The sequence below is a fragment of the Magnolia sinica genome, chromosome 6 (assembly GCF_029962835.1).
Source record: "Magnolia sinica isolate HGM2019 chromosome 6, MsV1, whole genome shotgun sequence".
NCBI classification, from domain to species: domain Eukaryota; kingdom Viridiplantae; phylum Streptophyta; class Magnoliopsida; order Magnoliales; family Magnoliaceae; genus Magnolia; species Magnolia sinica.
Genome location: NC_080578.1, coordinates 66042026 through 66053092, shown reverse-complemented (window position 1 = coordinate 66053092; position 11067 = coordinate 66042026).

Sequence of the window (11067 nt, the reverse complement as noted above, 5' to 3'; positions counted from 1 at the left end):
TGGGGAATTTATTCAATGATAACAAAGAAAGAGTGAGAGGACAATGATCACAAGATATGTATTCATTCTGAGTTCATTTACATCCTCGGATTCCCTTAATTCTTAAAACAGAGTACAATCAATGTAGTGTAATAAATAAAATAGAAGATAGTCCGATGGCAATTTCAGCAGCATTTTGACACTTTTGATGTTCATCGCAAAGGCAGATGGGTTGTGCGGACTTAAAACCCTCGATTTGGTCATGTAATAGGTTCTGATCATCTTTCCATTCATCCTTCTAGTCGCACGGATAGATTCTTCTTCTTTCTATAATTCTCTTTCTATACTTCACATTTCCTTCATTTTCCTTGAAATGTGGAGCGCAAACCCTTGAAATGTGGAGCACACAACCCTTGAAATGTGGAGCGCAAACTCTTGAAATGTGTAGCGTAAAACCCTTGAAATGTGGAGCGCAAACCCTTGAAATGTGGAGCGCACACCCTTGAAATGTGGAGCGCACAAGCTTCTTTTACACGAGGTGACATATGGAGCATTTATTAGGAGAAGGAAAGACTGACATTAGGACAAAGTAGAGAGAGAAGTGGCGCATGGAGTATCCGTTAAGACAACAAAAGCCTGGCATTAGGACAAAGTCCACATGAAGTGGCGCATGGATTATCCATTAAGACAACAAAAGCCTTGTGTTAGGACAAGGTCCACATGGAGTGGCGCATGGAGCTTTTTGCAGGAGTGGTTGCGTGACCCCTTGCAATGGGTTTCTTTGTAAAAGTGGTTGCGTGACCCCGTGCAATGGATTCCTTTACAAAAGTGGTTGCGCGACCCCTTGTAATGGATTTCTTCATGAGTGTTTCTGCAAAGAGGCCTTCTATCTGAATAAGAAAAGCCTATCTTTAGGAGAAGCAAAGAGAGAAGTGGCGCATGGATTTTTTCTTCCTATTTTAGTTACGCAGGTTCGTGCAACCCATTTCAGTTGTGCGGATTCGCGCAAACCCTCTCTTTCCTCTCTCTCTCTCTTATCTTCCTTCTTGTCTCCCTTCCTTCTTGTCTTCCAACCAACAACAACCCTTCAAATGTGGCATGGGGAGGGGTATTTATAGGCATCCCTCTCTTACATAGTGGTGATCACCACCACTTCTTTCTTCATACAACTTCCACCCTCCTACCTTACATGGTGGTGTTCACCAACCTCTTCCTTAAATAGTGGTGATCACTAAACTCTTCCTTAATACAAGGCAATGTCCATCCACTCCTTTTTACCAAGATAACCCTCTTCACTCCTTTTTACCAAAAATATGCCCATTCACTCATTTTTACCAAAATACCACAATTCACTCATTTTTACCAAAATAAACAGTGCATAACCCTTGAAAGGATCCACACCATGGAATTCTCGGAAGATGGTCACAATTTTGATTCAGAAGATTATCGGCATAATGCTTCTATATCAAAAGGGGGCAAGGACAAGTGAAGTCATGTTCATATATTCTTTTCAAATGATTGAATAAAGGAGGAATTCCAAGAATGTCATCAAAGATTACATATCAGTGATTTCCTAAAAGAGAGTAACCATCGTTGTCGTCCTCAAACAAGTTTCACTGAAACTCGTTGAAATTGGTATAATCACCAGGCCGATATATTATTATGAGCATAGTGCAAATATCGTTAAAAACATTATCAGTAGTGGTAATATATCAATCAAGACGCCTATTACTATTACGATAACGATGTTATCTTATCATCATTTAAGGCAGCCTATCCAAGCCTATATGGCTAACTATGCATAAAGCCTATCACTATCACCATTCGGGCAGCAGTAAGAAGCCAGTGGCCCTAAAAAGCCCATGAAAGCCATCATATGTATACCCATGCAGGCAGTGGATGGAGCCAGTGACTGAGAACCTTAAAAGGCCAAAAAGTCCTCAATGGCCAGTCACGCGTAACACCCATGCTGTCTGTTTAGCTTTTTGACAGCGTCACAGGGAACGGATGAAATTGCCCTCCCGTGAATGGGTCCGACATTGCAAATGAAGAAAACGCGGGCTACAGTATATGCTCTTTTGCCATTGTCTATAGATAGGCCAACCATGCATAAGACCCCCCAAATTCTTGGCTTAATTTCAGTAGTAACTCGTGAGGAGGGGCCTGAACCTACTCATTGATGGACTGGTGACCCTAGATTTGGTACCCCAAAGATCGCCTTGTGCGCCTCGTGAACTCTAGAGAGTTACTGCGGCCAACCCCGTGTGTAAATCCAACCAAGTTCACAGCCCCAGTAGCTTCACTGGGCCCCTCTAATGGATCACAATTTGTGAACTCACCAGGCTGTGAGAAGTTCGGCGAACGCATAAAAGTTATAGAGACTATCATGTGAGACCCGACTCCACTACTCAAGAGTCTAAAAAATTGTGTTGCTCCACCACTCAAGAGCTTAAACTATGTGTGATCATCTAACTAAATTGAAATCTAGTGCCACCTATTAAAAAAAGAAAATCATATAGGAAATCCCATACTAACAATTATAATATGTTGATATTTTTATCTCAATTCTTCATTAAATATTATGTCAAGACTATTGCATAAATGAACATGCTTGAAATGATCCATGATTTATAAATTTATGAAGGAGAAAAATATCTCGAGATATCATTATGTCTTCATTGATATATGCTGAGAATCAAAAGAAATTACATGTTCTAAAAAGCATACACAAATAAAACAAATTCTTTATAGCTCATATGTAATTCCTAATATTCTCATATACTTTTGCAAGTCTTCCTTCAACTGAATTTGAGCTGCTACATGCTTTGACTTCTCTTGAAGAATGATCTTTGCCTGATCAGGAATTCCAGCTAGCTTATTCTCCAAGGATAAGATTATCTCTTCGTTTTTGAATAATTCAGATTTCTCAGCATCAGCAGATTGAATACTGATTCGCATCTTCTCTTAGATCTCCCTCATGGTTGATTCCTTTGTATGGTCTTTCAATTCTAGCTGCAAGATTTCCTCTTTTAGGATAACTATGTGGTTCTGAATAATCATTTTGTCATCAGCACAAGCCTTGAACTGTTCTTGAAGAGTTGATTATTTTTGGTTAAACTCAGAAATAGTAGAAGTGATGAGGGAAGCCTTCTCATTGGAAAGAGCTAGTTGTTTTCCATATTCCAATATCTCAGGAATGATAGTGACATTTTCTATTGATGCTTGAGATATTATGGAATCACGAAATTTGAGAAGAGAGTCGCTTAGAATAGAAATATTAATCTTCGCCATCCTTGCAGTGCTTTCTAGGATTTCGATAGCAATGTCTAGATCTGACCATTGCTCGAGATCCTTGAAAATGTGAACTATTGCTGACATAGAATTCCTCATCAAAAGCAGTTTATGTGTAGGAATCTTCTTAAAAGACAATAGATCAGAAGCAGTGGCTATAGATTCAGAGCTTGCTGCACCGCTACGAGGAGGAGTTCCTGTAATATAAAGAAGAAAAGAAGTTAAAATAATGATAACAAGGCTTGAGAATATGAAAATTTCAATAAAGTAACTGATAAATATATATATATATATACCTGCTGCAGAAGTACAGGTGACAGGAGGTTAAACTTCCTGAACAGAAGGACCAGCTCTTAACATATCAGCAAAGGAAGGCGCTCTGGCCTCCGTGCTCAAATCTCTGGTAGTCGGAGTTGGTAGATCAGTGGTCTTCACTTGAAAAACAATTTCACGAGCTTCCGCCTTTAGTGCCACCAAAGAAACCAGAGGGACCCTTCGTGAATTCACTGGTGTAGTCGAAGGAAGATTCGCAGGAGGAGTATCACCCATCCTAGCATTGACAATATGAGCACCTGAAATAAAAATATAATAATGATGAGATAACTATTACAAGATATGTATATATATATATATATATATATATATATATATAATTTCATAAAAAAAGAGAGAAAATTCCTTAGTGAATATCCATATTCTCCATAATCCAGAGGCTCATCTTCTTCCTCCTCTACTACTGCAGGGGTCTTTGTAGGAATATTGGTACTAAGAAAAGCCTCGGAGGTTGGTGGGGGATGTTCTTTGTTAGTACCTTCTGCAATGACATCTTCCTTCCCATTGATGTCAACTTCTCCTTCTTCGAAATCATCATCGTTTTCATCATTTTCATCATCTTCATCATCTTCATACTTAGCAGAAGTGGTACCTTCAGATGAAGAGGCTGAATTTTCATCCCTAGGTCTTCTTCGTCGACTTCTTCAATCATAACATGTTTCCCTTTAGAGGGAGAAGCTTGACTACCTCCTGGTTGAGAGTCTTTATTAACTGGAACTAAAGAAGATGGAGAAGCCTAGCTACCCCCTTCTTGAGGAATAAATGGCGAAGCTTGTAGGCACGTCTAAGATCTAGTCATAGGAGAAGATGAGCTAGGAGGAGTAGGCTGTGAAGGAGTAGCCGGTTCATCTAGAGCTGCAGCAGTGTCTGCCGGAATGGGAGAAGATGTTCCTTTAACATCAACTGCAGCCTAGTTAGTGAAGTCACGAGGGACTTTTTCAAATTTCATAATAACCCCATGAGCAATCCAGCCTTCCAAGGTATTGATAGCCTTCTTTTCACGGATTGGATCTTCTAAAGATATTCGTCTGCAAATCTAGCCGTGAAAAGGTGCGCGACTCTTCTCCAGAATATAGCCAATTCCGTCTTCGAGCTTCTTACCTCTTAGTCTGGGCGGGGGAAGCCAGATGGGTTCATCTACTGGTAAGCGATTGTTGACCAAATATGATTGGTGATCCCACCATCGCATCCAACTATAAGAAGCACGAACTATATGATCACAACCTGGGATTTTGAAAGTGGAATCGACATGACTGCCTAGTAGCTGTTTCCATACCATAGCCCAATTATAAGGGTCATTGCCATAACAACGCACTCTCCTGGTAACCAATCCACAGTCCTCTGGAACAGATTGGTTAAAACCAAACTAATGAGCGAAGCGACTAGGATAGTACGACTCTCTCTAAAACTCTGTTCCCTCCTGCAGTGGCAAACTACAAGAGCGTATGGAGAGGAAAAATGCCCTTTCTCTTGTAGTGAGTGCCACGGTATCTACCATATCAGTATCCTCAATATAACGATAAAGGCAGAATTGAAAGAAATCAATCTGATCGGTGTCTTGAATCTTGTTAGCTACCCAGTTGTATGATCTTTTTGCCATAGCCCTTTGCTGAAAGGACCAGAGTGGAAGATACGAAGGATGAACGTATGCCTTCTCTGGGGCTTCAAAAGTCCAAGGAAAGTAGACCCTCATTAATATAATGCCATGGAGTATATGTCAAAGAAGCTCCAATGATAGGGTTCTTAACATGTGTGGTTATTTCTCCAAGGGCTCTATAAATAGAGCATAAAACTAGAGGTGCAAGTGAATGTTTGTGGCCTTCCGATAAGGCGCCAGCAATGGCAAAGACCGTGGGGCGAATAGCATCTGCCCATTTTGAACTTGGAAGTACCACGATATTTAGCCAATTAGCCAAGAAGGCCGCGAGCTCCCATATAGACTGTACTCTGCCTGCTCTTTGATGTTGGTGCGAAGCTCTATTAACTCTAGAGAATGACAATCGCAGAATCTGCAAGAGAAGTAAAAAGTGAGTGAGAAAAGATGCAATTGAAGAAAACAGTTGATTTATGTATTTAAAATTACCCGAGGGCCTTGGAAAAGTGCACAAACCATTGTAGAGGAGAGATCTTGTGAATGTTTAGAAATTTTGACATTTCCTTGAAAAGTTCGATAGTGGTTTCTGAAATGGAAGGCTTCCGGTCAGGTGTAGAAATGAACGCCAACTCCTTATTAGATGGGACAAACTCATCGTAAAATTTTCCTGTTAATGGAAGACCCACGATTCGGTGGAGATCCTAGAGCATGATGCTCATCTCACCCATTGGCAAATGAAAAGAATTGGTGTGGGAGACCAGTAGTCAAGAAAACCTTTTATCACGGTCGACTCTTTGTAGAAGTACTAGGACGTAACTTCTATGGTGTTATACAAACCTATCTTGATCAAAATCTTCGCGTGTTTGGTCAAGATAGCTTTCGTCCAATCTGAGTAATAGCGGCGCGAAGTTAAGAGACCCCTCGTCCAAAATTCTTCTGACCCCCAAAGTGACTCACAGTCTCAAAAACGCTATTGGACTGTCTCATAAAAGTATGTGGGGAATAGGCTGTGGGAATTGTGAGAAGGGACGAGAAAATTCATTGGGTAAACATCGTCGATTCATTACTGTGGCTTGTGTGCTCACAAGATCCCCTCAAGGATGCGCGGTTCTTTCAGCGTCCTGGAAGAAGTATACATTAGTCTCTCTCCATCCATATGATCTGTTGGCTCGCAGTCAAGCATAGATTGGTGAGAGGAATCACGGTCATACCCTCTGAATGCGGGTTGCCGAATTTCATGATACCTTCAATTACTCTGATCATATCCCATGAGTTATGAAGCTTCTTTTTATTATGTTCCCGTATCTTCTCTTGAAATTCTTCAGCCTTATTGCGGCGAGTTTTCTTTGATCGAGATGCGGGAGGTGTATCCTCTCGAGCAGGAGGTCTTTGGTTGTCAGTATGTATATGGGCGGTTGATTTCAGCCATTCATCCTAGTTATACTCGCGACCATGTTTCGGAGGTCGTTCTATGTCTCCCATTGAAATTGCCCGATGAATAGGAGACTGTAGTGAGGAGATGCAATTAGAAAATCAAAGGTTGGGAGTACAGGCTCCTTGAAATAAGTAGGATGTTGGGTGGTGGTCTTCATGCATTTTGGTTAGGATTGGTCAGGGGATGGAGAAGGATTGGAAGTGTGAAAAGAGGACGGGTTTAGTAGATCTTGGTGAGAAGGTTGTGCAGTAGGAGGGTCAACGACACGAAATGTTGCTTAATGCATGCCATGATGAGAAAGGTTTGAGTTTTGAAGATATTTTTAGAAAGAAAAAATTGAAGTTTGAAAATTCTCTAAGTGTTGGTTGTGTAGACTAGCGCAATCAAAGTCCGTTGCGTTGAGTAGCACAACGACCAAAGGCTTTGCTCGAATAGGAAACTTGTTGCGCGAGTTCACGCAAGCGAAGTTGGTTGTGCAAAAGTCAAGTGGAAAGGCAGAGGTTCATTACAACTGAAGCAAGTGCAGAATGAGCAATAGTTCTAGGTGTTTATAGTGCATGTGGCCGAGAATAATACACGGGCGTCGGTTGCGCGGGTCTACGCAAACCATTTCAGGGTCAGATTGATCCTGATTCTTTGATTTCTGGAGAAACAAAGAAAGGATCAAGGGGGCATTTGTTGAGGCATAAAAAAGAGAAGAAAGAATTGAAGATTAGGAAAATTAATGTTAAAAAAAGAAATAAGGAAACAGAAGATGAAAAAGAAAGAGTATCTTTAAGGGGTTTCCGCGGGTTCGCACAAACTATGATACCAGTTGCGTGGGTTTGTGCAACTGATTTCATTACATGTTGTCCATGAATGGTCAGAATTGATGAAAGCTGGGTCCCATGGCAACACGATCGAGGGTTCTCACGTGTGGTCTATAAATACCCCCTCCCCCTCTCATTTGGGAGGATTGAAGATTTCAAAAGGAGTGTAGAGCTACAGAGAAGATTGAAGGTAGGACTGAAGAGAAGCCCAGGGTTTGCGCGGATCCGCGCAAACTATATCGGTTGTGCGGGTCCACGTAACTAGACTGCTCTGCAGTCAGTAATGATGTAAGCTGAAATGCTATTGAAATGATCAAGCTCCAGTTCTCCTTTTATACAAGCTTCAAAAGGAGAAATCAGACGATCTAATCCACACAATATTCCTCTTAAAGAGATGATCAAATTAGAAGTTGAAGTACTGCCGGATTTGATATTCAGATTCATTATTCAAACTCTGTCAATTTATTGTATTTCAAATAACCTATCATTTTGTTTCTTATTCGAAACAAACTCAATAGATTATTTGTAAAATTGTGTAAAGTTTATGTACACACAATTTAGGATGTTGTTCTAGGTACTATTTTAGGTGTTTTGTCATGTAATTGAGAAAGGGGGAGATTGAAAGTGCCTTGGTTTGTCAATTAGCGTGAGGGTTAAGTCGGTGAGTTAAGTGAGCCCCATATGAATATTGTTCAAGACATTGCCTCAACCGGATGTGTGTTCCGAGCTCGTCAAAGGTAAATTAAGCCTCACATCCCATGTCTCAAAACACCTAGGTGAACAAACCCTTAAAAGCCTTAGAACAACATACGAGTAAAAAGTGAGAAAACTTGTTTTTAAACAGGAATTTTTTTTATGTTTTCTACTTAGTTCGATGTCATCGAGTTGGCGTCAATGACATCGAATACTCATGTTCGATGACATAGAACTGGAATCGATGACATCAAAATAAGATCTTTTATGTCCAGCAACCACAAAGTATTTTGGACAGAATATTCGATGAATCGAATATACTCTCGATGACATCGAACATGTGTCGGTGATATCGAAGGACTTAGAGTATTATCCAACAAATCTTCTTGAAAAATATTCTGACATTGCTCGAGGAGTTGAACGAGCTTCGATATCATTGAAATTCAAATTTCAATGAAATCGAGCAAGGTTCGATAACATCGAAAAGGACTCTGTTGCCAATAACTGAGTTGTTGATCGATAGTACGACAAAATATGCCATCATGTCCTTCATGGATGGTTATGCTGGTTGTAACCAAATACGAATGGCTCCTGAAGACGAAGAAGCAACAATATTCAGAACTTCATTGGGAATTTATTATTATAAAGTTATGCCATTTGGTCTCAAGAATGCTAGAACAACGAATTAGAGGGCGATGCAGAATATCTTTCAAGATATGATGCATAAGCATGTCCAATGCTATGTCGACGATTTGGTAGTTAGATCGAACGATCATGAAGAACATCGTGAGCATCTGGCTTCAGTCTTCAGTCGGCTTCGAAAGAAACAGTTAAAGATGAACCCGGTTAAATGCGCCTTCGGGGTATTGTTGGAAAAATTTCTCGGCTTCGTCGTTAGCCATAAAGGGATTGAAATTGATCTAGGAAAAATTAAGGCCATCCAAGATATGCCGCCTCCGAAAATGTTGAAAGAATTGAAAAGCTTGCAAGGTAAATTGATGTACATTCGCCGTTTTATTTCAAATTTGGTAGGGAGATGTCAGCCGTTTTCTCATTTGATGAAGAAAGGAATAGAGTTTGTATGGGACAGGTCTTGCCAGAATGCATTCGATTCTATTAAGGAATTGCTGAAATAGCTTCAAGTGTTAACAGCCCCTAAGAAGGGAAAACTGCTTATTCTATACATATCTACAGCTGAAAATTCGTTGGGGGCCTTATTAGCATAGGTGAATGAACATGGGAAACAAATAGCGCTTTATTATCTGAGTCAAACTTTGATAGGTGTAGAATGCAATTATTCTCCGATTGAGAAACTGTGCTTGGCATTGATATTTGTAGTACAAAAACTGAGAATTACTACCTTTCCCATGATATAATCTTGATCTCATGGGCGAATCCTATAAAGTTCTGAATGACAAGGCCGATGTCATCTGGAAGATTCGCTAAATGGATGTTGTTACTTTCAGAGTATACGATTACGTATGAGTCGGCAAAAGCAGTTAAGGGGCAGGCAGTGGCAGATTTCTTGGCAGCCCATCCCGTGGCAAACAATGGGGTTGTTAATGATGAGTTTCCCGGTGAACAGGTAATGATGGCTGAATCGTCAAACACGTGGCAGATGTACTTTGATGGAGCTTCTCGAACATCAGGAGCAGGCGCCGGGGTGATATTCATTACTCCTCAGGGTGACTTGTTGCCCTATTCTTTCACATTAGGAGTAGCATGCACAAATAATGAAGCTGAATATAAAGCTCTTATTATTGGAATGGAAATAACACAAGAGATGAAAATAAAGACGCTGCAGATCTTTGGGGACTCCAAGTTAATAATAAATCAACTAATAATAGAGTTCAAAATAAGGAAGCAAGAACTCTTGCCATATTGTCGGAAAGCACAACAATTACTGGAGCAATTCTATCATGTCGAAATCAAACATGTGTCGTGATGTGAGAATGCAAGGGAAGATGCTTTAGCCAGCTTAATAGTTGCTTTATCCTGTCCGAATTGAAGTCCTCTTCAGGTAACAATTGAAGAAAGGAGATTCTTGCCATCTTCGGAGATTATCAATGAAGTTACTGAAGCACTCCCTATATCATGTCTGGAGGTGGTAAAAGACGATTGGTGCTAGCCTTTTGTAGATTACATCAAATATGATATTCTACCAGAGGATTCAGCACAAAGATAACAAATCAAGCAGAGATCGAATAGGTTCATCATATGCAGCGAAGTATTGTATAGAAAATCTTACAATGAAATGCTTTTACATTGTCTAGATAAACAGGAAGCAAGCCAAGTATTGCAAGAAGCTCACTCCGGAGAATACGAGGGACATCAAGCTGGCTAAAATTTATTTCATCGGGTGCATCGAATGGGATACTACTAGCCTACCATGTTCAAAGATGTTATAGATTATGCGAAGCAATGCCACAAGTGTCAGGTTCATGGAGACGTCATACATATGCCCCCTGAAGATCTACATCAGACAGTCACTTCTTGGCCTTTTGCTACATGGGGACTCGATGTTATTAGTCCTATAAACCCACCTTCATCCAAAGGGAAGCAATATATATTAGCAGCAATAGACTTTTTTCTAAGTGGACGGAGGCAATTGCATTACGACTGTCAAAGAGAAAGACATCGTCAATTTTATCTGACATACGATAATATATCACCACGGTATCCAGAAAAGAATCATCACTGATAATGGCACTCCTTTCAAGAATAGGGGCATGGAAAAGTTGTGTCTAAAATTTTGTATTCATCACTCGTTTTTGACACCCTACTATCCATCGGCCAATGGATTAGCAGAGGCATTCAACAAGACGATTGTGAAAATACTGAAGAAGACGGTGGCAGGAAATAAGTGTGACTGGGATGAAAAGCTGCAAGAGGCTCTGTGGGCTTACAAGACCACTCACCGGACATCGACGAAG